The sequence below is a fragment of the Saccoglossus kowalevskii genome, chromosome 17 (genome assembly GCF_978046115.1).
Source record: "Saccoglossus kowalevskii chromosome 17, keSacKowa6.1, whole genome shotgun sequence".
Classification (NCBI taxonomy): Eukaryota; Metazoa; Hemichordata; class Enteropneusta; family Harrimaniidae; genus Saccoglossus; species Saccoglossus kowalevskii.
In genome coordinates, this window is record NC_140657.1 from 26,232,911 (window position 1) to 26,260,487 (window position 27,577).

General features: G+C 35.7%; 1 protein-coding gene and 1 long non-coding RNA gene across 2 annotated transcripts in view; one reads left to right on the forward strand and one right to left on the reverse strand.

Moving 5' to 3' along the window:
* LOC102807823 (TNF receptor-associated factor 1-like) overlaps positions 1 to 27,577 on the reverse strand; it is a 35,346-nt gene that overhangs the window by 6,781 nt on the left and 988 nt on the right. The gene's annotated exons all lie outside the window — the stretch shown is intronic.
* On the forward strand, positions 566 to 23,851 carry LOC144342267 (uncharacterized). Its single transcript, XR_013418737.2, has 2 exons — positions 566 to 677; positions 23,669 to 23,851. It is a non-coding gene; the product is annotated as an uncharacterized LOC144342267 (long non-coding RNA).

A 27,577-nucleotide genomic window follows, 5' to 3' on the forward strand; every position in this document is an offset into this window, starting at 1 on the left:
TTGTAAGAGGCTTCGCATTGACAAATAATATTCCCGAGTTTCATCACTTGACATTATAACAACAGTTAATCTCGTTTGTCAAGTTCATAAACCGACAAAACTATTTTCGATCAAATAATATACATTTGTGTATGTTGTTTACCCCATTTTTAATCCATTCATACACTATGTCTGTTAATTTTATGAAGGATAACATTTCGAAATTTACGTGTTAGTTGGGAAAATGGCTGCATTGGCTACACAGCAGAGGTCGTGTACATAAAATAAATAGCTGTTCCCATATACCACAAGTTCCCATTGCAAGAAATCACATTTCTGGTGTAAATTTAAGTGTATTATGTGATTATTGGTAGTGAACACTTCGCAATAACAATAAACTAGATCAGTAAATATGTCTGATTACTGTTTTTATATTTGAAAGTATCACGTTTCCATGTGAACAAGGTCGGTGACCCACGTATTTTATTATGGAAATACAGAGATAAAACAAATAATATGTTCAAGCATAGATGCAGAACAAAATATTCAAATAAGAATTATTCAAATTAGAGCACGCAATTTGGCGGGTTTTCACAGATCACGTGATATGACGTATACGAATGTCTAAACTATGTAGGATATGGGCTGAGCTTGGGCAACGAAGTTGTACATAAATGGCGACAATACACATTTAACAGGTTAGTACTATTAGTATTTCCTCCTCAGAACATCTTGCCAATTATACAGTGTTTGGTTAAGATTGTAAATACACAACATACACAAACGATATCTAAATTTGTAGAAAAATATCGATGACTCATGGAATAGTGTGGTGAATTCATAAGCCTATATTAATGTTACTTTTTTGAATAATTACTAAGATTCAGATATGTGGCATATTTCTCTTTAACCTCTCATGGTTTTATTCAAATTGTCTTACAATTATCGTATATGGATTGGCACTATATTTAAAAATAACTCAAACGTTTAACTTAAGTTGAAATGGCGACTTTGGCGAGACAAATTCTACGAAATACGGAGGAATTCTCAGAAATAAGGTCAGACACATGACCTGTATAATTAATATCACTATAACAACGCATGTGATGTCATACAGCGTTGCCATAGTTCAACACAATTCATCAGATTTTGTTTTAGAATTCTTTTGTATTGGCGAATGCAGTACCGTTACTACTAGAATATTATCATAAGTTCCGCATAATCTGAAAAATAACAAATATAAGTGATTGAAGATGTATACACATAGTCGCGATGCAGTTGTTTTATATTCTACTTCATTAATAGACTAAGTATATCCCATAGCGCTAGTTCATGTCATGTTAATTAACCTAGTTAATTAATCGTGAACAAATATTCGAAATATTTGTACAAAAACATAATGTTTTCAAACATATTTCAACTGCTCGACTGCCAGTCAATATATGTATGAATTGTAGCAAACCGCAGTGGGACGAATCGCATGTTAATGAGCAAAATGGCTTACACCGCTCCGGATATAACGATTTGTAATTAACAGCTCACATAATTTAATTGAACATTCAAATTTATATATTAATTTGACCATTTTACTTTAGTGTTAACCTGGGTGGTTTTAATGTATAACTACCCACACTCTGAAAATACTGTATGATCTAACGGCTATCACTATAAGAAACAGGTGACAAACGTCTAGTTTGAAAAGCTCGTGGTATGTGGCTAAGAATGAGATTATATGCAAGGATACTACCACGCCCAGCAGCAAATGATGTTGATCAAACTTAAATTAGTAAAATAAGGAGATATTAATTACGCACAAAACAAGTTAATAATGTATTCGGTCAATGTTTATATACCAATATTATTATATATGATCTGCAGAAAAATTAAACTATTTCACAGTATTTATCTAGTACTTATTACTTTTTGTATTGAAGGAACCTTCGTGATATAAACTAAACTGCAGTCGAACGTCACACTTTTCAACGTCGCCATGGAAGTTTTGCAGCATTTACGTGCTATTATTTTAACAGAGAAATGCGAGTCGTAATTTACTCTGTGATAACGTTAAGCATTCAAATATTATAATGAGAGATACGGGTATTTGTTTACATTGTCTCGGGGTGGATACGGATATGGAAAACAAATTAGCTTCATTTTATTTTATTTTAATGTAATATGGAAACCGGAACTACTGTACACAAGTAAATAATAGTTAATCTACATCATGAATTAGACCTTGCTGAACTATTGTGTACAAAATAACAGCATGTAAATTATATAATTAATATATGTAGTTAGAAGCAATTGAATTGTTTTAATTTAGCAAATTTGTTGTTGTTGTTTTGTTTTTGGGTTATTCTAGAACATTGCTTTCTTGTTAATATAGCAGTTTCATGTATATTACGACTGCTGAAGGACAGTTCTACAATTTATGACAATAGGTATAAATTATGGAAGAAAATATAAAACAAAAAATTACATATATTCATATATTTAGACATATACATATATTCTTATTCCAGATATACTTCCCATGGCACATAAGGCTCCCTTTTAATTATAAATATAAATATTTCTAGCTAGGCTTGGACATTACAAACATACAATGTTGAGCTTGCTAATTGTAACTATGCAATACATACGTTTACCGCACAGTGCATGTGATTACCCAAAAACCTGTGTGGCTTGTCGCCAGCATACTCTATAATTTTATATAACTAAGAAAACCTTAGCATACAGTTTGTGATTTCAAAAGTTATTCAAAACAAATTTTAATTTATTATGTGGACATTTATTGTGACACATAGCTTTTCTATACGTATTTTTGAAAACGATATGAAGAATAAATTTGATTTGATTTGGCGATTTCCAAATACTTTCATCAGCTTTCAATCTGGGTTTTCGATGCTTTACAAATCCGGAAAAATGCAGGTTGAATTTCCGCACACATATAAATCCTGGTATTTTATAACAAACGTCACCCCAAAATGTTTGTTCTGACAACACAAGCATATCCATGCTGGATATAACCTTACAAAATCACTGCATAAATTAAGTTTGAGTCAGACAAATTTCACTAGTTAACGATAGCTGATATTGCATATAGAATTTGAATTAACCTGCAAAGCCAGTTGAGTGGTCTTATACAAATGAGATTTTAAGGAGATTCTATCTTGAATGTAATGACCGTTACGCGTGTCTCCAGTTTATGAAAAGTTGAATTTCAAACCACGCTCGTGGAAAAACCGAACGCGCGCTAAAAGTAGGTAGTCAGTTGCCTGAGCAAGCAATGTACAGATATGACGATTGTGGTGTGTCTTGGGAAATATACGGACCTGACTGTCGTTTTCATTTTACATCGCCTTCCCTTTACATGCTGTACTGAAAAAGGTTCAATCTATAAAACCTGAAATTTTCAAAGTTTAACTAAAACATGATATTTTTTCGTACATTTTCTTGGTTTGATAAATGTTGTTCCAGTGCCAGTTCTATGAAATATTACCAAAGTAATACAAAGTCATGTGAGTTGCAATGTGAACAATATACTCGTTTACCCGCGAAATTACGTAATTGTTATTTGCAAGTGATATATTGTTATTAAATTGCAAGGAGACGTTCGCATTTACCACTCCAATGTTCGCCTATAGAATCTCTGTTACAACATGGGTATTTCAGATTAAGATCTTTGAAAGCAAAGAAGGACACATTTGGAATTTGGAATCAGATTTTCTTCATTGATGTTCGGTTTACCTAAGGTGTATTGTAAAATCTGACTACGGCTAAACGTATTTTTTTATTTCTAGAAGCTTTTGGGTGTAGTAAAAACTAGCCCTCTGAATCCCGAGGTATGTAAGGTTGCATAAATACGCCAGTTGCGAGTGGTGAGTTGCGAGTAGCAAGTAGCAAAATGTGTCAGTTGCGAGCGCTCGAAAGTGGCAGTTGCGAGCGCTCGAAAATGGCAGTTGCTAGCGCTAAAAATAGCAGTTGCTAGTGGCGATTTGTATGTACTTGCGAGTGCTAGCTACATCGGCATTGTGTGAAATAAAATTAAGTCCGATGTCCTACCCACTTGTTTTCAAGTTACATGTGTTGAAATGTAGCGAAATGTTGAATGTCTACGAGACTACACTAAGCCAGTGCGAGCGAGTCTGGCCGCTAGATCAATCGGAACTATGTGAAATAATAAAAATAAGTCCTCGCCTCCGATGTTTTAGCGGCATATTTTCTTGTGGCGAGTGTTGACATATATTGATATTCTAAATCTATATTCATTGAAATCGACGATTTCTAGACATCTCGACCCAAGACACTTCGTCCCAAATTGGTCATCTCGACACAGACACCCTGGACATCTCGACCCTTCGCATCGAGGCGACCCTATCTCAATGTGGCGACGCAAACCTCTATCTAGTTCAAAGTTGATCGACATCTATTGATTTGAAACACCGGCTACAGAGAGCAATCTAGTGCAATGGATCAATTCAAAAAATGTTCAAGGGTTGCGTGCTGTGAAATGAACAACGAAAGTACATAAACGCCACAGTCCGCTTCATGTATATTAACATAATTTTTACAATGTAATACCTAATAGTTGTTAGTGTTATCTGTTTTAACATTTTATTTTATTCTTTATATCTGTATTTCTTGTTATTGTGTGTTTTTGTGTATGATTATTGACCATGGTTAATGTATTTCCAATTCATTAATTTGAGTCAAATAAAATATACTATACTATACTATGGTCGGGTGAGGACGTGTTTTCACATCGCTCCGTGGTTTGTGCCACTTCCCCAGCTTTTTGGCGCGTATAGTACTTCAGCGTGTCAGTTTTTTACTACAAACACGTTGCATTTATCATTGGAGTGCTTTCTGTGAGTATTTTGTACTGTCATTTTCGGAATTTAACGTATTTTGGGTTGGTTTCGTTTTGAGTGTGGCAAGGTGACACGTCATCGTTCACGCTCGGTGTACTTGACCAACTTGATCGCAATTGTATTGCCTCTGTGAGCGCAGCGATTTTAAATCAACATTTCAACTATTGTACATATTTTCTTGTGAGTATTTACTTGGGTTTACTGGGGTGTTTTCTAGTATTTGGGGGGAGTTGTGTTTCAAGGTGTGGCAAGGTGAACGACGACCAAGATGGCGTCTGTTCAAAACAAGCCTTCGACCACACCCTTTTTAAAATTGACACGTAATCATGCAGTTCGCTGCGAAAATTGTGATGGCGTTTCTGTTCATTCATACGTGGAGGCAATGGCCGATTTAACTGGCGGTAGCAACATCGTCGCGGCCTCTCGTATGAACAGGTCTGTAGTTGTTTTTTTCTCTAATGTTACGTATATTGACATGGTGTGTGCGGCGGGTCTGGACATCGGTGATCAGCACATTGCTGTTGAACCATTGGTTCGTCCATCAACTAGGGTTGTTCTTTCCAATGTCCCACCATTTATGCCCAATGATTGTATTATTCGTGCGCTTGCTTCACATGGCCGCGTTATGAGTAATATTCGTACCATTCCACTCGGTTGCAAACAGCCCTCATTAAAACATGTCCAGTCTTTTCGTAGACAAGTGTATGTCCATTTGAAAGATCCTAATATTAATGGTTTACTGCCAATTCAGTATGATGGAAAGGTTTATAATATTTATGTCTCAACAGATGATTTTCGTTGTTTTTTGTGCAAAGAACCCGGTCACACACGTAATAATTGTCCACAGTCTGGTGCTGTGCAAAACAGTGCAAACGAAACGTCAAAATTAAATATCAATGATTTAAACAAAGAATCTCACAATAATGGTAACAGTAATGATGTTAATGGACTGGTTTATGTATCTTCTGATAAAGAAAATGATAAAACTGTCAACAATCATATTGAAAATGATACAACTGTGCATAAAGAGGGATATGGTGATGATGAAATGGAAATTGAGAGCCAAACTAACAAAAGTAAAAAACGTGCTCGTTCCAAATCACCAATCAACAAAGAAAAACGGTGTGTTACAAATACAATACAAGGTGAATCTGAACGTAACAATGATTGCAGCGCTGACATTACTGTATTTAATGATACAACTGTTGAAGAGAGGGTACAAACCCCTCCTTCTCCCCCTCCACCTCCCCCTTTATCTACCCGACCCATTGTTGAAACTGCGCCACCTCACGTATATGCTGAGGTAACTGTTACTAAACCGGTGGAAACGGTTTCTATGCATATTGTTAATAACGCTGGTGTTCATATATCATCAACGCCCCCGACAGAATCTAGTGCTGATTCTGTTAATTATTCGCCGTTCATGAACACCCCTTTTTCCTCTACAGATAACATGTCACAGGACCTATTTGTGACACCCCTTGCTTCGAGGGACGTACCAACTGAGGCCACAGGTGAAAACGAGTCTGATGATACGGACAATGAAGGGTCCGTCATTTCTGACATATCAAGCTGCGCTGACGGTGATATTCACCTTTCAAATGAGTCAATCAAAGAATTTTTGGTTTCCACTTTACACTCACGCCAGTTCATTGAACGATGTTTTGAATTTTGTCCCAATTTAAAAGTACTCCTGAAAAAGCTAACTAACTACAAGAATTCTCAAAAACAAAATTCGGCGCAAAAAATCCGTATTGGAAAGTTAATCAACAAAATTAAGAAACACATCAAGTCTACTGGGAAGCACCTTGCTGACTTTTAGATTCCTTGTTTTTTGTCTTTGTTACTACCTTACATTTATTGCCATGGCATCTTCCATATCTGGTGTTACACTCAATGTTAATGGATGTCGTGATGCTATGAAAAGGTACAATATTTTTGAATACTTAAAGAAAAAGCACCACTGCGACTTTTATTTTTTGCAGGAAACCCACTCTTTGCCTTCTGATGTAAATACTTGGCAAGTTGTGTGGAGAGGGAGGGGCGCTTTTCCCCATGGTTCAACAAATCACGCTGGGGTAGCTATTTTATTTGCACCAAACTCAGATTTTAATTTAATTTCTGTCACTGACATTATACCTGGTCATCTGCTGCACGCCCATGTCAAAATTAGCAATAATGCTTTTCACCTGTTCAATGTTTACGCCCCCATTGATTGTAATGAACGTATTCAATGTTTTCAAGAGCTCAAACATCACTTAAACAAGTTGAATGATGACCCAGTGATTGTTGGAGGGGATTTTAATTGCACGATTGCACCTGATATTGATCGGAATGGCGGCAAAGAGCCGGACATGCGCACATCTCATTGTCTCAGCTCCGTTTTGCAACGTTTTAAACTTGTTGACGCTTGGCGACATCACCATGGCAACATCACTAACTACACATGGGGGCGTGGTAACACGCTGGTTCGCCTCGACCGGTTCTATATTAATAAGCACATGCGTAGCCACGTTTTAAATGTTGAAATCAATAATGACGCTCGTGCCTTTACTGACCACTCGCTAGTATATATTAAATTTACTCAGGGTAACATCAAAAATAAAAATCCTGTTTGGTGTCTCAATACTGACGTTCTTAAAGAGGATCAATACATTGATACCATAACTGAATTCTGGGCTCGGTGGCAATTACAGCGTAACTCATTTAGTAACTTACAATCATGGTGGGATATCGGAAAGCATAAAATAAAACTGATATCTCAAGACTACTGTCATTTTAAACAGCGCGAGCACAAACAGCAAAAACGGGTCTTGGAAAATGAAATTCATGAAATGGAACATCATAACATGAACAACACTCCATTCCCTGATATTTACCATGAGAAAAAATCCATTTTATCACGTCTTGTTCAACAAGAAAATAAAGGTATGGCCATTCGAGCGCGCCACAAATATCTGAATGAGAGTGACATCTCAAGTTCTTACTTTTTCAACATTGAAAAACAAAATGGTCACAAAAAAACCATCACTCGTATCAAGCAACCTGATGGCACCATTACAGAAAATCCTAAAGTAATTAATCAAATTGTTCGCAATTTTTACCAATCACTTTACACACCTGATACTACAGATGAGCATGCGCAGAACACTATGCTCGAAGGTTTGCCTCAACTTAGTGAAACTGACCGCACTGACCTTGACAATGAGATTACTTTAGAAGAACTGAGTAACACAGTAAAAGTTCTTGCTAGTGGACGCACTCCGGGAATCGATGGAATTCCGTATGAATTCTATCAAAAATTCTGGAGTCTCATTGGCAAGGATCTCTGTGAAGTTTTTGTCTCGTCTGTACGAGATGGGGTTCTGCCATTGTCCTGCACAAGAGCGGTCGTCACTTTGCTTCCCAAAAAAGGTGACTATACTAACTTAAAAAATTGGCGACCCGTTAGTCTCTTGTGCAGTGACTATAAAGTTTTAACCAAAACTTTGACACTTCGTCTTCGTTCTGTTATTGGATCCATTATTCACCCTGACCAGAGCTGCAGTATTCCAAATCGTCACATTCATGACAACATCAATGTACTTCGTGACTGTATTGACTATGCCAACACTGCGCACTTGCCTCTGGGTATTGTAGCTCTGGATCAGGAAAAAGCCTTTGATAGGATTCATCGTACGTATATGTTTAAAGCATTACAGGCGTTTGGTTTTGGTTGTAATTTTATCAACTACATAAATCTCATTTATTCTAATGCCCAATCCTTTATTCGCGTCAATAGCACCCTCACCTCACCAATAGTGTTTTCGCGTGGTATTCGCCAAGGTTGCTCTCTATCCACCCTTCTTTACGTTATTTCTATCGAGCCTCTTCTTGATAAAGTCAGGCGTGAGAAAGACATTAAAGGTTTTGAAATTCCTCAGAGTGATGGTCGCCACTGCAAACTCGCAGGATATGCTGACGATGTTGAGTTTTTTATCACTCGTAAGCAAGATTTCAACAAACTTGCTGAATGGCTTCACATTTATGAGCGTGCTTCCAATTCGAAAGTAAATTTTCAAAAATCGGAAGGATTGTGGGTTGGAAGCTGGCGCAACAACAAAGATTCCCCTTTGGGTATTAAATGGAACAATACTGGTTTAAAACTTCTAGGGGTACACTTAGGCAATGAGAAAAGTTATACCAATAAAAACTGGGCAGAAGTTAAAGAAAAGATAAAACATAAAATCGAGTTTTGGTCCCATTTTGCCTCAGGCATGTCCTACAGAGGACGCGCTCTCGTCATTAATAACCTGTTATCCTCTCAGTTATTTTATCGCTTCTACAGTTTGTCTCCTCCTCATGAACTTGTCAACTCCATACAAACATCTCTTGTCAATTTTCTATGGCAAGGTAGACACTGGGTGCCAGCGGCAACACTATACTTGCCCCTAGAAAAAGGTGGTCAGAATGTTACGCACCTGCGTTCACGAATTAACAGCATGCGTCTTGAATACATTCAACGATTTCTGTATTCTGGTTATGATCATTCCTGTTTTAAATTCACAGATTATTTTTTTAATCAAGCTGGAGATTTACCTTATGGCAGTCATTTATTATGCACTACGCTCAATAGCTCGCTTCTTCGACTGCCGTCGTTTTACGTTGATTTGTTGCAATGCTGGAAGTCTCTGGAAAAAAGGCGCATTTTTAATGAAAACAATGTCACCGACATCCTTGCCGAACCACTTTTTAACAACCCTTATGTTTGCCACCCTGTACGTAATGAACCATTTCTTTTAAAACACTTTGCCGCCGCACACATTATTAGGATTAGTGATTTGTATGACTTCACCAGTAATTCTTGGCTTGCTAGCTCTTATTTTGTGAATAAAGTGAATATTCATTCCAATCGCATCCTTAATCTCAGTCTTCAAATCCTACATGACGCAATTCCTGCTAAATGGAAACAGACTATCAACACGCAGTTAAAATTTACCACAGATAATCGCCCACCTCCTACTCACCTCAGCTTTCAGCTGCATGTTTCAGATGATTTAAATTATCCACTGTATAAAATAGAGAGAGGTGGGATTTACAGATATCTTGTCAAGGTACTCAACATAATTCGTCATCCAGAAAAACTTGACACTGTGTGGCGTGACATTCTTAGTTTAACACCGGACGTTGCGCCTAATTTCAAAGGTTGCTACACCTCTCCTATCACGAAACACGAGGGAGATCTACAGTGGCGCATTATTCATGGTGCCTACACTACAGCGGGCTTTCTTGTTGGTGCCAATCTCGCCACTTCAGAAAATTGTCCACTTTGTGGCGAGTTGGATTCTTTGCCGCATATTTTCCTGGAATGTCCGGTGATTGATGCCCTCTGTGGTAGTATCAAGCATTTGTCTACAAATCTTCTCAAGCCTGGTATCTCAGTTCCACATTGGTGGTTTGTTATTCTTCCTCCTCATCATTCGAGTAAATTTCTCTCTCGTCAGTGTGAGAGCATCTTCTTGTATATTATATCAACTGCCAAAATAGCAATTCATATCTCTCGTCGGAATAAGCGAGAGAAAAACCTGCTTGTGAATCCATTTGAAATATTCAAGAATCGAATTGTTGCCCGGATAAAGTCGGAGTACCAGTATTTCAAAATGATAAAACAACTGGAAAGGTTTGAACAAGTCTGGGCTACTAATGATACACTTTGTTCAGTAGAAAATGGAGTATTACAAATCCATGTCTGATTGCGTTTTCATATTTTATTTTTTCTGGTTTCCTTCACATGGTCATTTTGTTTCGTGTTTTCTTTATACGTTTCGGTTTTCCTTAACATTTGGCAGGGGGGATCGTAACCTCTTGTAGTGAGAACCAGTGTGACTGGCCTGCCAACGGGATGCTAAGGTTTTTATAGTAAAAGTTATCAGTCACTGTTAATGTAATTTAGTTTTATTATCCGTAAATCAAAAATCACTATACTATACTATATAACATTGAATGTTTAGTTTGATGATTGATAAATACGCATTCACTGGTAGATTGTTGCTTTCTTGTTGTGTCAATACAAACATGATTTAAACTTGTCTTTTCCGGTGTTTCTTTTCCCTTGCCATCATATTCAATATACGAAAATAGCACGCATGTCTGTGCGTTTGCATGAGCGAAAGAGGCTGGTGAGACTGTGTCACAACGTGTTCTATTTATTTCCAAGGCGCGTGGTCGGCACCTATGATTGCATTTATTTTGTTGTTTTTTTATTCCCGAAATATATCACTGGCAGCGATTGTTTTGACATGTATCACAACTGAATGTTCAATCTGACTTTGTTTTGGCTATAGGTGTAGGTGGGTCGAGATGTCCAACGAAAAATGGGTCGATATTTTTGGGGGTCGAGATGTCCAGTACCCGAAATCGCCGATAGCCCCGACATGCTATAAATCGATTGCCTTTATTCACGGTCGGGCGACTGTGTTCAGGTTTTCGGCTGTTACATGGAAATTCTGAATTGCATCTTCAAGTATTAAAGTGAGGGAATTATATGTAATTCCTACTAGAACTGAGTCAATATGTTTTGTCTAAATCACGAGGTCGGTTGGGATGGAGGTGAAGCCGACTCTAGGTGTGAAATCCCGGTGTCTCCATTCATCGAGAATTGTGTGACACGCATCCGGTTAAACGAGGGGTTAAACCATGGAGCTAAATGGTTAAACCAACAATGTAAGCGTTTTGATAATTGTAAACTTGCAATAATCTTGAGACGACAAGAAAAAAACTAACTACAGCGAAGTCAGCAAACGGATGGAGTCTCACGAAGGTGTATAAAACACATCCTGAATGTGTGTCCAAACGCGGTCAATGTGAATGTCTTCACTGAATAGAGATAGCAGTCTCACGACCTGTCTATAGGACAGAAACAGACAATGAATAATAAATACATGCGTTTAGTCCGTGCGATTTGCGTCGATGTTGCCAAGTCCAAGTGGGTCGTCGGTAGGATGACAGTAATATCAATGAAATAATGCACGTTTTTTCCGTGGTTTAATGGAAACTTTAAAGCATTTAATAAGTGTGTGAGAATACACACATGTTGACAGAAAGCACTTGTCGAATAAATACAATGGGGCGTGGGCGGCTTCAGTTGTTGAAAGAGAATAATTATCGACTGGATACAATGGAATATGGCAAGTTCAACTCGTTAACAGAAAATAATGTTGTCACAAAAATATGTAGGACCATGATTGAATACAATGACAGGCGAAAAATATATATTGAACGCAATGAAGCGTAATCAAGTCACCCACTGTCGTTGTTTAGAGTATGTCGCTCTTTGACGTTTTACTTCAAGTGTGTCAAAATAATATTCTTTGTTTACATACACTGTACTAATGTGACAAAGCATTTCATTACAAAAAGGGCATACATTAAAAAAACGCAATGTGGAACGATTGTTTCCCGTTGTGGTAGGTTCACTCCCAAAAGCAAAATTGTGTATGATAAATATGCATGTATGTATATAAATTGTATTCAAAAACACCTCGCGTTATTTTTACTGCAACAATTGGAGTTTAATGTTTATTCCTAAAGTTTGATGAGTCGTCTGTCACTTGATGCAAAATTTTGCAGGCGAAGCGCGGGCGGAGATTGACAGCACATCGCGTTTGTTATTGTTGTGCTGTTTAGAATTAGCTTTATTCAGCATTTAACCGATTGCCACTTTAATCTTTTGTGAAGGCGTCAACTGGTGACAAACAATAAAGACCAATATAGCGGCTTCATCAATAATGTGCATGCTGGTCCAAGATAAAATGCCGTCGGTCTCGTTGTTTCGCGACCTCAGACCAGGATGCGTTTAATACCACACCAAGGGACTAGCATGGGATCAGTTTTATCTGTTATATTTTCCCGAACATGACACCTATCTGTACGTTCTGAATGTGTAACAGGGCCGCCATAAAATTGCATTCCAATGATTCGTTTCTGACATAAAAATGACATTCGACCACAGTCACTTTAACGCAAAATAAGACTGTTAGTGAGAACATGGATGTACTAACAAATATCACTGTTACCTAAAATCAGAGCATTGTACCGTCTGCTGTACATAAAACTCAAACAAAGGTCAATTTGATATTTCGAATGAACCGACGATATGACACTGTTTACAGTGATTTTGTATTTTTCTCGGTTAAAAAACGGCGATTACGGGAACGAGAGTACAAAGATCTCGAGTGAAGATTTGTTTTTCCCACAAACAATCTCAGACAAGTCCGCTTTAAATCCTCGCAACAAGAAAATATGCCGCTAAGACATCGGAGGCGAGGGGTTATTTTTATTATTCACACAGTTCTAGCGGCCCGACTCGCTCGCAACTGCTACGTTTAGTCACCGTCCCTCAACACATGAGGGACGGTGGTTTAGTGTACGTATCACACATAGTTCCGATTGATCTAGCGGCCAGACTCGCTCGCACTGGCTTAGTGTAGTCTCGTAGACATTCAACATTTCGCTACCTTTCAACACATGTAACTCGAAAACAAGTGGGTAGGACATTGGACTTAATTTTATTTCACACAATGCCGAGGTAGCTAGCACTCGCAACTACATACAAATCGCCACTAGCAACTGCTATTTTTAGCGCTAGCAACTGCCACTTTCGAGCGCTCGCAACTGCCACTTTCGAGCGCTCGCAACTGACACATTTTGCTACTTGCTACTCGCAACTCACCACTCGCAACTGGCGTATTTATGCACCCTTACAAACCTCGAATCCCATAATGTTTTCTGTGGGACAATTCCTTACACTCATGGTTGAAACCCACTACCTCCAACAATGATGTATCAGCAGTTCATTTAAAAAAATACTTGTTATATCCGGTATGTGTGGGCAGTTTAGTTTACATTTTAGAATTACAAGATAAGACCTTTTTGTCACTTGGAAATAGGATATTGTGTAGAGTGGTAACAAATTATGGCTATTCACCAGGACATCTATTTATTTATTTATTTATTTAAGCGCACACGTGTCTAGTAAATACAATACAGTCACTAAAAATTGTTGTTTGTAGATAATATTTCAAAGAAAGGGTTTCCACATGTGGAAGTATTGTTACTAAAGACTCATTTACTTGTGTCTACAGATGGCAGCCATTCCACAATTCAATTCAGCAATACATCCGAAATGATTTCATAAAAATATGTTTCATTTAACTAAGACTTTAACAATAATACACCAATAATTGAACAACACTAAATGTCAACAATTAATAAAATAAAATTTTGATTTTATTACAAATTACTCAATGTAAATGCCTTTTAAACGAGTTTTAAACCTACTACTTTGAAATAAATTATTTTCTTTTTCAGTACAATTTGTTTGGTTTTCTTAAATTTGTTTAGTTTGTAAGACTGGAATACTGTATTTAAACAGTGTTTAATATTATATAAATGAATATCTACAAATTAGGAATATAACCTACCATTAAGTCAATGCTGACCCCTTCCCACCGCAAAGAAATAGTAGTAGTTATGGAAACGAGTTTTAATTTTCCGCACACTGTATTAGATAATATCAAGCACTGAGCATGTGCGAGTTAGAGGGAACCATGATAATTAATGTTGAATACTTTTTAGCTATGAATGGATTTTCCATAAATTGTATGTACAGCCCAAAATATATTTTGTTTGTATATTTCCATTACCAAAAATGGACAGTATGATCCAAATGCTGTTCTTTTTAGCATTGCATTTACATAAGCAGAAAATGTTTCTAATAGAGCAAATATAGTGAATATTAAAACCAGGAAATAAAACTTCATTTTTAGGAGAAATATGTGGGCTCATATGCCTGTCTGTAAAAGTGGTGTACATAATTTAACAGATATTGTCAGTATCTCAGATACTGTTTGATAATATCTTTTCACAGGAAAAAATACCTGGAAATACTTTCAATATCATTTATCCTGGTAGTTTGGACTTGCAATATTTCTAGACTACTTGTCTTCGTAGTTCATTATATATCAAAACTCAACATTACAATAATAATAATTCACTACACTTTTCTATATGGTATGGCAAAGCAAATCTGATTATTGTGTCGTTTTTGTGCACCCCCATTAATTAGAGAGGTATTGTTGCAGTACACATTGACACATCCTGGCAAGAAGCATTTGATTGTACTTGTAATTTCAGAAGTGATCATTGTACACTCAAATGTGCAGATCTGCTCTGTGTGACGCAAACACGTTGAGATAGATAAACAAATGAATGTCATAATTATGAGCTATAATGGATCATTTTGTTGTAACTTTGGTTTTCTGTACATGGCATTTGTTGTGGGAATTGTACTGATTTGTGAGAAAAGTTGTGTTCTGACAAAGTTGGTACTTTTTAAAAGAAAAATCACCTTTATTGCTTGTGAAAATTTTTAATTGAATTCTTGTACTAAGTCATGCATATTTTATATGTACATATAGCTCACAATCTCCTGTCTTAAACCAGGTTACATGTCTTTAGTTTGTAAAAGCATTTAAAGAGTTATTGAGGTTTTATAAACGTAAATAAACATCTCCACTTTGTTTACATTTCTATAGAGCTGAGTCGATTCTGCCCTTGGTAGCCCCTTCGCTGTGCATGCACTTATCAAATGGCTTGTCGAGCTCAAACCTGGCATCATAGTTCGTCGGCACTATTGGTATATCGTGACAGAAATTGACGACTGAGAAACATGAGACATACCTAGTGTGTGTGATAAATTGGTTGTGCTTGAATGGCCCACATCAACTCTCCCGTTGAATGGAAAATGCGTGTTTTATACACTTATCCGATTAGTTCCGCGTTGCAAGCCTGCGACGAGCCGACGACACACCTTAGATTTTAGCCAATCACGGCTTAGCAAACGTAGCCTTGACCCTGATCAACCAATCGGATTTGAGAACGATTTTGAACACTCGAGAAACCATATTGACACACCTTACAGTCTCGTATTTATTTGTGTTTGTTTTCAATAAAATAAGTGTATAAATTGCGAAAGCCGGGTTACGGCAAATTAAACAGGAGACTTAATGACCCTTGTTTTTGGTAATTCTTATTCTTTTTTACATTACATTAGTCAACATATTCTGAAGCGCGGTAAAAATTAATTAGTTAATTAGGAATAATTAAATTGTTTTAATTCAGCAAATTTGTTGTTTGTTTTCCTTGGTTATTCTTAAACATTGCTCTCATATTAGGCTAATGTAATTTAACAAGTATAACTTATCAAAGAAGATTTAAAATATTATAAATACGTTTATTTTTAATAGTCACAAAAAACAAGAAAACATATACTGCAATCAATTTCGAAGCTGTCAAAGTCAGTACAGTAGGGATATTGTGTATGTGTTGCATTAGCTCATTATATATCACCTATAATCTCAAACAATTTATATGCAAAATACATTTTTAAAGTAGGTTCTCAAATCTGAATTCTCTATTATTTGTACTATTGAACACTGACTTCTCTGAGATTATACTGGCTTACTATTGAATCAAATACATTCCAAATTAGTCTGCTGTATTATTTATTGCGAAAGACAATTTATAATGGTGCAAAATGCTGTTAATCATTGTGGAATATAGTCACTGACATAAGTACTCGCCCTTGTAACCTGGTAGCTAATGTGCCTATTTCTTTGCTGCGGTCATATAAAATCACAACTAAATGACAAGGTTTCTATAGTTATCTAAAACAATTATTGAATACTGTTGACAAACCACACTTGTTTGGGGATAATCACAGGCACTGTGTGGTAAATGTGAACAAACATTCAACATACACAATACTAAACTATACCTCAAATTCAAATGTTTTCAAACATAGTTCAACTGCTCGGCTGCCAGTCATTGCGATGATTTGACGCACATAAATACGGCCTTGCAAACAATTTTTAGCTCCGCTGTCGACTTTGTCGAGCGGAGCTTATCATATGAGTGATTGCCCGTCGTCGTCCGTCGTCCGTCGTCGGCGTCCGTCTGCGTCCGTCGTCGTCCGTCGTCCGTGTCAATGTTTTACTTTTTCAACTTCTTCTTGAAAAGTACAAGCCTGAATGCTTTGATACTTGGTGTATATGTACCTTGGGTAGACCTCTCTCAGATTTGTTCATTTCATGATGATATCTTCAATTCGCTAATTTTGGTGAATATTTTTGTCATTTTTAGTAAAAAGTGATATTTTCGACTTCTTATTAAAAACCGCAAGTCCAATTGCTTTTATATTACATATATAGGTACTACATGTGGACCTCTCTCAGATTTGTTCATTTTGTAATGATATCTTTAATTCTCTAATTTTGGTGAATATTTTTGTCATTTTTGGTAAAAAGTGATATTTTCGACTTCTTGTTAAAAACTGCAAGACCAATTGCTTTTATATTGCATATATAGATACTACATGTAGACCTCTCTCAGATTTGTTCATTTTGTAATGATATCTTTAATTCCCCAATTTTGGTGAATATTTTTGTCATTTTTGGTAAAAAGTGATATTTTCGACTTCTTGTTAAAAAACGCAAGTCCAATTGCTTTGATATTACATATATAGGTACTACATGTGGTCCTCACTCAGACTTGTTCATTTCATGTTGATATCTTCAATTCTCTAATTTTGATGAATATATTTGTAATTTTTGGTAAAAAGTGATATTTTCGACTTCTTGTTGAAAACCGCAAGTCCAATTGCTTTGATATTACACATATAGGTACTACATGTGGACCTCTCTCAGATTTGTTCATTTCGTGATGATATCTTTAATTCTCTTATTTTAGTGAATATTTTTGTAATTTTTGGTAAAAAGTGATATTTTCGACTTCTTGTTGAAAACCGCAAGTCCAATTGCTTTGATATTACATATATAGGTACTACATGTGGACCTCTCTCAGATTTGTTCATTTCGTGATGATATCTTTAATTCTCTTATTTTAGTGAATATTTTTGTAATTTTTGGTAAAAAGTGATATTTTCGACTTCTTGTTGAAAACCGCAAGTCCGATTGCTTTTATATTACATATGTAGGTACAACATGTGGACTTCTTTCAGATTTGTCCCGTTGCTTTATATATATATATTGTTCATTTTCTAATGATATCTTCAGTTCTTTAATTGTAATGTGCATTGCTAACAGCGGAGCTATCTCAGCCGATAGGCTGCTTGTTTACATGTTACATTTGCTTTTGACAATCAGATTGATTGTGCAGTATTTCAGCAAAATAGTGTTTGCGTTACAATCAAGGTACGTGCTATTAAACGGTGATCAGCATGGTCGCTTTCGCATGACTGTGTCCTTTGGACACACCACCATTATGGTTGCGCGACGTTCATATATGCGGATCAGCAGACACCGTAGTGGTGGTAGCGTGATATAGCTCGACTACTGTTTTGTATGTTTCTATTATATCTTGTATATGAAAACAATATATAAAATGACCAAGGGTTTTGTTATTGAGAAGTGAACAAGGTCCTGTCTAGGGGTTGCGTCATCGGCAATATCTACTGCTTTGTGTAAGTGTCTGAATGTTTATTTTTGCATTTACCACGATTATTATTCGGCAATTTAAATTAACCTATTAAATTAATAGTAAAAACTATAAAAAATATATATATACTGTTTCGTTTGTGTATACTTGTTTTTCCCTTAAAAAGTCAAACAGTAGCTGAGTGAAGATTATAAATATCTGTCATCAATTGAAAATAGAAGATTTCTTTGTAATCAATACCCTGTCATGTGAAAAGACACATAGTTCATTTTGATTGGTTCTTCACACATAGATACATTATTCATGTGGTCGTCACGTAATGCGCAATATTATAATTTGGTAATTCATATCTTTCGTATTTGTGATAATAGTTAGCATGGCCCACGTCCCAATCGTCAATAAGATGCTAGTGTTATAATATATCCCTTGGTACACCCGATTGTCTTCTTTTTAAAAATTCGATAATTGTGGAGAAGTCGAGCTTTGGTTGAACAGTGATACGTATACGTACAATTTGAGATTGTCGTGATTGTTGAATAAATTTATTGCATAATACATAGACTTATTAGCCCCACCCGGACAAAGTCCGTGAGGGGGCTTGTAATTTCGCCTTCGTCAGTCCGTCCGGAGCGATTTCTCGGAGATGGCTGAACCGATTATTTTTTAAACTTAGTACAAAGACATAGTGGGCAACCATACATGTGCACGTCAATTTATTTTCCGATTCGCTCAAATATGGCCGACTGGCGGCCATTTTTAACGCCAAAATTCAGTAAAATTCGGTTCTTGTGTGTCCATCGTCATTTCTCGGAGATGGCTTGACCGATTTTGTTGAGACTTGTTAAAAAGACAAAAGGAATCACCCATACAGATGCACGTTGTTTTACTTTTTTGAAATGATCAAATATGGCCGACTGGCAGCCATTTTGATTGTTAATCATGGCTTTTGTCTGTCCATTGATATTTCTCAGTTTCAATTTAATTAACGAGCTCATTTGCATATTTAATGAATTTTGAATTTGTGTTGATATCTTGTGAACTAATAGTCTAAATGAGACCAAAGTTGGTATAGACTTACTTGATATGTCAATATACGCTATGCAATATTGACTTTCAACTTAATTAACAAGCTCGTTTGCATATTTAATTAATTTTGAATTTTTCTTAATATCTTGTGAACTAATTGTCCGAATGAGATCAATGTAATAGAGATGTCCTAGCTGTTAACTTTGAATAACATACTTTTGATTTTCAACTTAATCTTCCTACCCGATTTTATACATATACACTCAAATCAAACTTTATAATTCATAGCCAACTATAATCACATCTGACAAGTGGGGGCTGTGTCATCTTCAGATGACTTGTTCTAATTGCTATTGATTATTATTATGTTGCCGGAGTTGGTAAACAGACTTACAAACTAATACAAAATTATGAATCAAAAACAACAGAATATACGCAGTCTCATCCACTATAATGCATTGGAATGTGACGTGAGATTATTCTATGGAAATCACAGGGTTCATCTAGAGGCTTGGCCACTGCTGTACAGGGGATAATTTCACGTATTCAAATACAAACCAGCCTCAGAAATCTTAATCCAATATTGTGTGCTTCAAGGGCAAGGCAAACTCTACTCAATCCATCCCAGAACCTCACTGATACGAAGTGAATGCGCTAACCACTATACCATAGCTCAGGCATTGACATATGATGACTTACCTTGTGACTGAAATCTCAGTCAATGACAGTTGCCTGGGTAAGATGAGTCGTTAACCACCCTGGCCAAGTAATCGAAAAGAGGTATTCAGTAGTATGCGCTTCTGGGTTGGTCTCCTTTTGTATATGAACCACAGTAATCAGTTTATGTTAAAGATTAGTATTGCGATGTCATGATATAATAGCGCTAGCACTGTGGTAAAGTACCGGGGAAACCCCGTCTCAAGGCCACTGTGGTGCGCTTGGGGTCTGTAACACATAACTTAGTTTGGTGCATTTGTCGACAAAGTAAACAGAGCTAGTCTGCACAGACACTCATTAGATCAAGCTATTATTTAGATATACACCTCTTATAGACCAATATAAGACAAGTTATGATTTAGTATACTGTAATGGAAATCTGTGCATTATTAAACTATGATATTTGTAAACCTAGGTAGACCTTTCGGGTCGCCAGGTAGTGGTGGAATATTCCACTTCATATATGTATAAGATGTACGCCTATTACAGATATTGGATTGAGTATATAATATCACATGATCATTTTTGATTGACATGTACATGTTCTGGTCGAGCAGCATGACGTTGATGTGATGGTTCTGTTTTCATCCAAAATCCGTGTGTGAATCGTTTTATTTAGATAATATCGTGAAGTGCTTGAACCGAGACTGTACCAGGATCCGCCCGAGAAGAAAGTGCGTGTTGTGTGTCCGCTAAATCACCGTACGACATAGTAGAAAGTGTCGTCGTTTATCGCCACTAAATTGCTAGGCCGGGTAACGTTCTTTTTGTAATGGAGACCCGAATAAATTCCATTACAATACCCATTATAACGCTTTGATTTTTAAATTAATGAATATCCAAAATTCTAAACGCTGCCATTTTGCAAAAACAACCGGATATACATACACTATTAACACGAAACCATTAGCATGACCTGTAGTGACATATCATATCAGTAAATAAGCAAGCTGCTCTCTGATTGGTCTGAGTGTCAGATCTTAGGTTTGGGTAGCCAATCCGTTAACGGATTAGTAATATTTGATTTTCTTTCCCAGAACATTGGATCTTGCCGATTATACAGTGTTTTTAAGGTGGTAAAAATATCAACATATACTATATCAAAATTCATAGAAAAATATCGATGACTCATGAATTAGTGTAGCAAATTCATAACCCTTTATAAATGTTAGTTTTTTATATAATTATTCAGATCTGCGTCATATTTCTCTTTACCTTCAAATAGATTTATTTTAATTATGTAGTCATTTTATTATGTATAGTACATGGTTTGGCACTACATTTAAAAATAATTCAAATGTTTAACTTAAGTTACAATGGCGTCTACGAAAAAAATCTACGAAATACGAAAGAATTCTCATGAAAAAGTTCAGACACACGACCTGTATAATTCAATACCATAGCAATTTCTCAAGCGCCAGTTCATGTCTTTTCAAATTAACCGATTAATAAACGTAACAAATATACTACTGTGTGTTTTCTGAGTTTGGAACTCACGGCTGACAAACCCTTGTTGAATATTTTAGTCAGAATAAGAACTGTTATGAATATTTTAAATTGTCAAATTTGATTGGCACGCAATTAATTTCTCCTCCAATTTCTGTGGGTTATTAACTATGTACTCTATTATAGCAAATAAATATGTCAGATTATATGTACTACGTACATTTTTCAAAAAAAATAGGCAGCTATCCAATAGGAATTAATTTATTTGAAAAAATGAATTAACATTTTATATATATTTTTTTTTTAAATCTCGTGATACAATGCTGTAATCATGACCCTATGACATCCAACATCATCACGTGCACTGCGATTATTTACAACTATATGTATTGTAATAGATATATGTTTCACTTCAAAACTCACGTTAACGTTAAGCATGGCTATAAAGCAGTCGTATCAGATTTTATGTGTTAGTACATACCCTGGTATCAATGTATATGCAGACAATATTTATCTGAAAAATGGTGTCTGCGTTACAATCAAGGTACGTGCTATTAAACGGTGATCAGCATGGTCGCTTTCGCATGACTATGTCCTTTGGACACACCACCATTATGGTAGCGCGCCGTTCATATATGCGGATCAGCAGACACTGTAGTGGGGGTAGCGAAGGGGGAATGATAGCAAAGTATAGCTTGACTACTGTAAGGACATTAAACAGTGAAAACTATAAATACCTGTGACTTTCTGTCATCAATTGAAAATAACAGATTTCTTTGGAATCAACACCCTGTCATATGACAACAGACATAGTTCATTTTGATTGGTTCTTCACACATAGATACATTATTTATGTGGTCGTCACATTCTTCATGTGGTCGTCACGTGATGCGTTATATTATAATTTGGTAATCCATGTCTTTCGTATTTGTGATAACCAACAGTTGACATGACCCACATCTCAATCGTCAGTAATTAGACAAAGTATATATTGCTGTGTAAATTGAAGTCATTCAAAAGTGTATTCGACTTAAAATGGTAAATCAACTCCACTTGTTATGTAAAGCGGACAAACGCTGGCAGAAACATCCCGCCAAACCCTTCAATTCAATATTGACTTTAATCTATGGATATTAAAAAGAAATTCAATAACTCAAATTTAGTAGAAAAATGCTTTTGTTTCACGAAACATGGCAGATCATCATTTATTTACAAACTACTTACTGACATAGAAGATTGTAACATGATGATTTCAAAACGCAGCAGAACATTCCCTTGCATCTTAGATTTACAGTACGGCTGTTTTGTATATACCGAAACATTCGAACCACTGTCACCTGCTGCAGCCTAACGTCAAGTTTTTATTGCCCTCTTATTCTTATCCACCCACGTTATTCACAACTTTATTGTGTCTGGACTGCATTGATTAACAATACACACCAGCCTTATATGCGTTTAAGCTATAGATATTATATTTGATGAAATATGTAAAGATTGCATGTATTATTATTTATTAATGGCCGCCATCTTGTCAACTGTTTGTTTCAGTTATGCCGTTGGGGTAAAAATTATCATGATAAAGCAATATTTTTGCGACGAAAATTACGCTTGGTACTTCTTGAATGTACCATGAATCACAACACAGCAATAGAATAACTTTATATTACAATTTTGTAAAAAAAATTGCGGTGAATAAATCGCCGCTTAAACATAGCATCATCAACAGCAGAGGTCCAATAACCACTTTTCTGTACAAAAATACAGGCCATTAAATACTGGCTGCACGCAAAAGAGCACCAAGATGATAATCTAGCAAAACAGAAATACCTAGAACTAAAACTACCTAATAATATACAGAATAAAAATGGCTAAATGCAATACAATCAAATTTACAAGAAAACTCACTAAATGTCATTCACAAAAAATTGTTTAGTAGAAAACAAAAGTGTCAAATCAATAACATCTTTTTAGGTGTCTTTAAGTAGAATAGTCATGTCATGAGTTTACGTTGACCATTGTTACTTTGAATGACCTGATTAATATTAGTTTTGTACTAGTAAACACATTGGTAATAAATAGAGTTGGAAGTTGAAAAGTGATTATTTTAAGTGTCTGTTTTATGTTTCTTTCAGGGATTCGTGAAGCATGGACCTATATATTTGAAGTTCATTTATTGTACTGTATGAAGAAAGGCAAAACAGGGTTTGGAATTTCGACATGTTTACCTGTGATGTTCCCTCTTCCAAGACAAGTTATTTACTGATGAATATATCTCCAAGATTGTTTTTTTATGTGTTAAAACTGTTACTATTTTATAGGGTTTCTGTGTTTTATTTGTATGTCATTTATATATTGTGTAAATGTGAGTGAATCTTTGAATTTTTCTACAATTTATTTGTTTCTTTTTGGCGAACTTGTTTAAATATATGAAAGACCATTATTTATACGGGATTATGTTTTGATGACGAAAGTTGACCTTAGCATTCAAATGTAGAACAATATTGCAAGGTCATTTTTTAAATTTCAATGTGTTAATATCTCGTTGGATAAGATCGATTTGTTACGAAAAATGAAAGGAAAATTGTTACTAGTTGAAACTGAAGTTTTGAGACAAATTGAATCGCATGATTACAGAGTGGTGTGAACAAAACTTATATGCTTAGAATTATCTAAATTTATCATCATTTATCAAAAAAGGCTTTATCTAGAAGCTTGACGATTGCCGGACAACTTGTTGAATTAGAAGTATATACAGCAATAATCGATTGACATACATTGTTGATAGGCATTTCTGATAGATTGTTCGTGGTTAACTTGTTTGAGCGAAGAGATAATAATTTCAAGTATTTGAATACAAACCAGCCTCAGAAATCTAAATCCAATTGTGTTATATGATGAGTGTCGATTAAGATATTGACAAGTCACTCAGTTCTATATCACCAATATATCGTTTTATTCACTCTTCACTGTGTTCAACTTATTCACATGAATCACGATAAATCAGTCATGTGGTCCTTAATCACAGTTCACATTGGCAATCACAATCACAATCGCAATCACAAAAAACTGTGAAGCAAAATAAAACAATAACAATCTTAAGTACACAAATACAATAACATATTATTCTGAATGAGATAGTGCGGTAAAACGCCATCAACGGCTAATACAAGTGCGAACGAATTGGGGTCATAGGTCAGACCAACACAACACGACCATTTTAGGGCTCATACCACTAATTGAATTTCCATAGACGACAATGTTAACATATGACGAGATTGCTATATGAAAATGACGAAGAAAGTTGAAAATATGGCTCAAAAATGGGAAATCAACATGCCAGTAATCAACCATATGAAAAAAACTAACATGTTGGCCAGCTCAAACTCTTGCAAATCTCAGGTAAACAAGACACACCTACTGTATTTGGATTGCACCAAGAGAAATCACTGGAAAAACACCAAGATTAGAACATCCATTAACACACAGAATAAACCCACAGGTACACAGCCGCTAAGTAGTAAGCAAAAGACCACATGTTGGTCTCACCTCTGACCCAGGTGATTACGCCCTCAAACAGGGAGCACCTGAGAAAAATAATATTTAAAAAACTTCATTGGTTCTTGCTGGGCATTTAAATTGAGGGCTACGAGCAGCCATTGGTTAATTAGTGGCATGAGACCTTCAGAGAAATAAGAAGGTTTAATAAAGTTCTTGTTGATCTTATATATGATGGAATATCATTAGACGAGTAATTTCCCATGCAAAAAAAATCCCCAAAATTTAAACCCTGGGAGTTATTTATCAAAATCTACCACTTGGTGGCGCCCTATACCCAGACAATTAGTTGTAGAAAGTGGCAACATACACACTCAGCATAACACCAAAATAGATGGTAGGCAATGAATATAAGCCTGATTATTAGATGCAGTACTGTAAAATATAATGTTCTCATTCACCACAAACAAGTACAGACCAACGTTTGGCATGATTAGTAATTTTAATTAATTTCTAGAAATAATACATAGAATAATGACAATTAAAAGTAGTTTATCACTATAATTTAAAAAAAAAAAAAATTCTACTGAATCAAAAGTCTCAATTCATCAGCTCATTATTTCTCCAATTAATTAAAAACAAAAAAACAATTCCACGGTATCTGCATTTAGGCCGGAGACCTGTGACGGGCAACCTTGGATATACCAAAACACAACAGTGGTTTGATTTACCATGGCCACACATAGAATTTGCTCAACATAAAATACTTAATCAAATCTTATGTGAAAAAAAAGTAGTTCAACGAAACAATTTTATGATTTAAAAAGAAATAAAAATAAAAATATACAAACAAGAAAAGGATCTAAATATAAAATACTTGTATTACACATCCCTGATCAAATTAAATTCAAATCAACAGGATTTCTGATTAATTGGGGGGGGGTACATGCACTGTTCAATAATAAACTCAAGATGGGATTAATTAGCTAACTATTCACAAAAATTCTGAGAAAAGAGCAATAATTGTGAAATTGAAAGAGTTGTAATACTTGGCTAATATACTGACAGTATGCAAATCTCTTGTCAGTGACAAGATACACAACACAATTTTGAGAATTTATTTAAATATTTGGGATTTTGACCTCATTAAACTTTGAATACGGTACATTAGAAATGACCGCACTACAAATTGTTAAGTTTGTCTGCCATAATGTGAAAATAAGACAAAAAAACCATAAAATGGGGTTAAGCATTTTTCTCAGAATTCCTAGAGCCATTGAAATTAGTGGTGACATGAATAATTCATTGATGAATGAATAAAATTTTTGGACCAGTTTAATAAAAACATTTATATTTACAGACCACAGCCCAACCACAGCCAATTAATAAGATTAGGGCAAAAAATATACCGAATTACAAATTTTCAAAATCTTCAACCAAGATATAAGAGATTGACAGAAATGGGTGAAACGCATAGCAAAATATAACATTTCTGGATAAAAAATTACTCCATTGTGTCTAAATAGTTGAATACAAAGCAAGAAAAGTGGTAAAATAAAAATAAAAAAGATTCCCAGTTACTTTGCACTATACCTGCCAAATCAATGGAGCTGATCTCATGAAATGTGTGCTTGAACACACAACCTCATAATTATCAGATATATGCAAGGTCAGGAGAGGTCAAAAATTATAATAATTAGGTCAAAGTAAACTTTGGTTATGTAAGATGAGATCTGCCAAAAATGACTAAATTCCAGTGAATAGAGCCATAATTATGGTTAAAACAACAACCTCAGGTGGTCCTAGGCAAACTGTTAGTTCAGGGCTCATACCACTAATTGAATTTCCATAGACGACAATGTTAACATATGACGAGATTGCTATATGAAAATGACGAAGAAAGTTGAAAATATGGCTCAAAAATGGGAAATCAACATGCCAGTAATCAACCATATGAAAAAAACTAACATGTTGGCCAGCTCAAACTCTTGCAAATCTCAGGTAAACAAGACACACCTACTGTATTTGGATTGCACCAAGAGAAATCACTGGAAAAACACCAAGATTAGAACATCCATTAACACACAGAATAAACCCACAGGTACACAGCCGCTAAGTAGTAAGCAAAAGACCACATGTTGGTCTCACCTCTGACCCAGGTGATTACGCCCTCAAACAGGGAGCACCTGAGAAAAATAATATTTAAAAAATTTCATTGGTTCTTGCTGGGCATTTAAATTGAGGGCTACGAGCAGCCATTGGTTAATTAGTGGCATGAGACCTTCAGAGAAATAAGAAGGTTTAATAAAGTTCTTGTTGATCTTATATATGATGGAATATCATTAGACGAGTAATTTCCCATGCAAAAAAAATCCCCAAAATTTAAACCCTGGGAGTTATTTATCAAAATCTACCACTTGGTGGCGCCCTATACCCAGACAATTAGTTGTAGAAAGTGGCAACATACACACTCAGCATAACACCAAAATAGATGGTAGGCAATGAATATAAGCCTGATTATTAGATGCAGTACTGTAAAATATAAT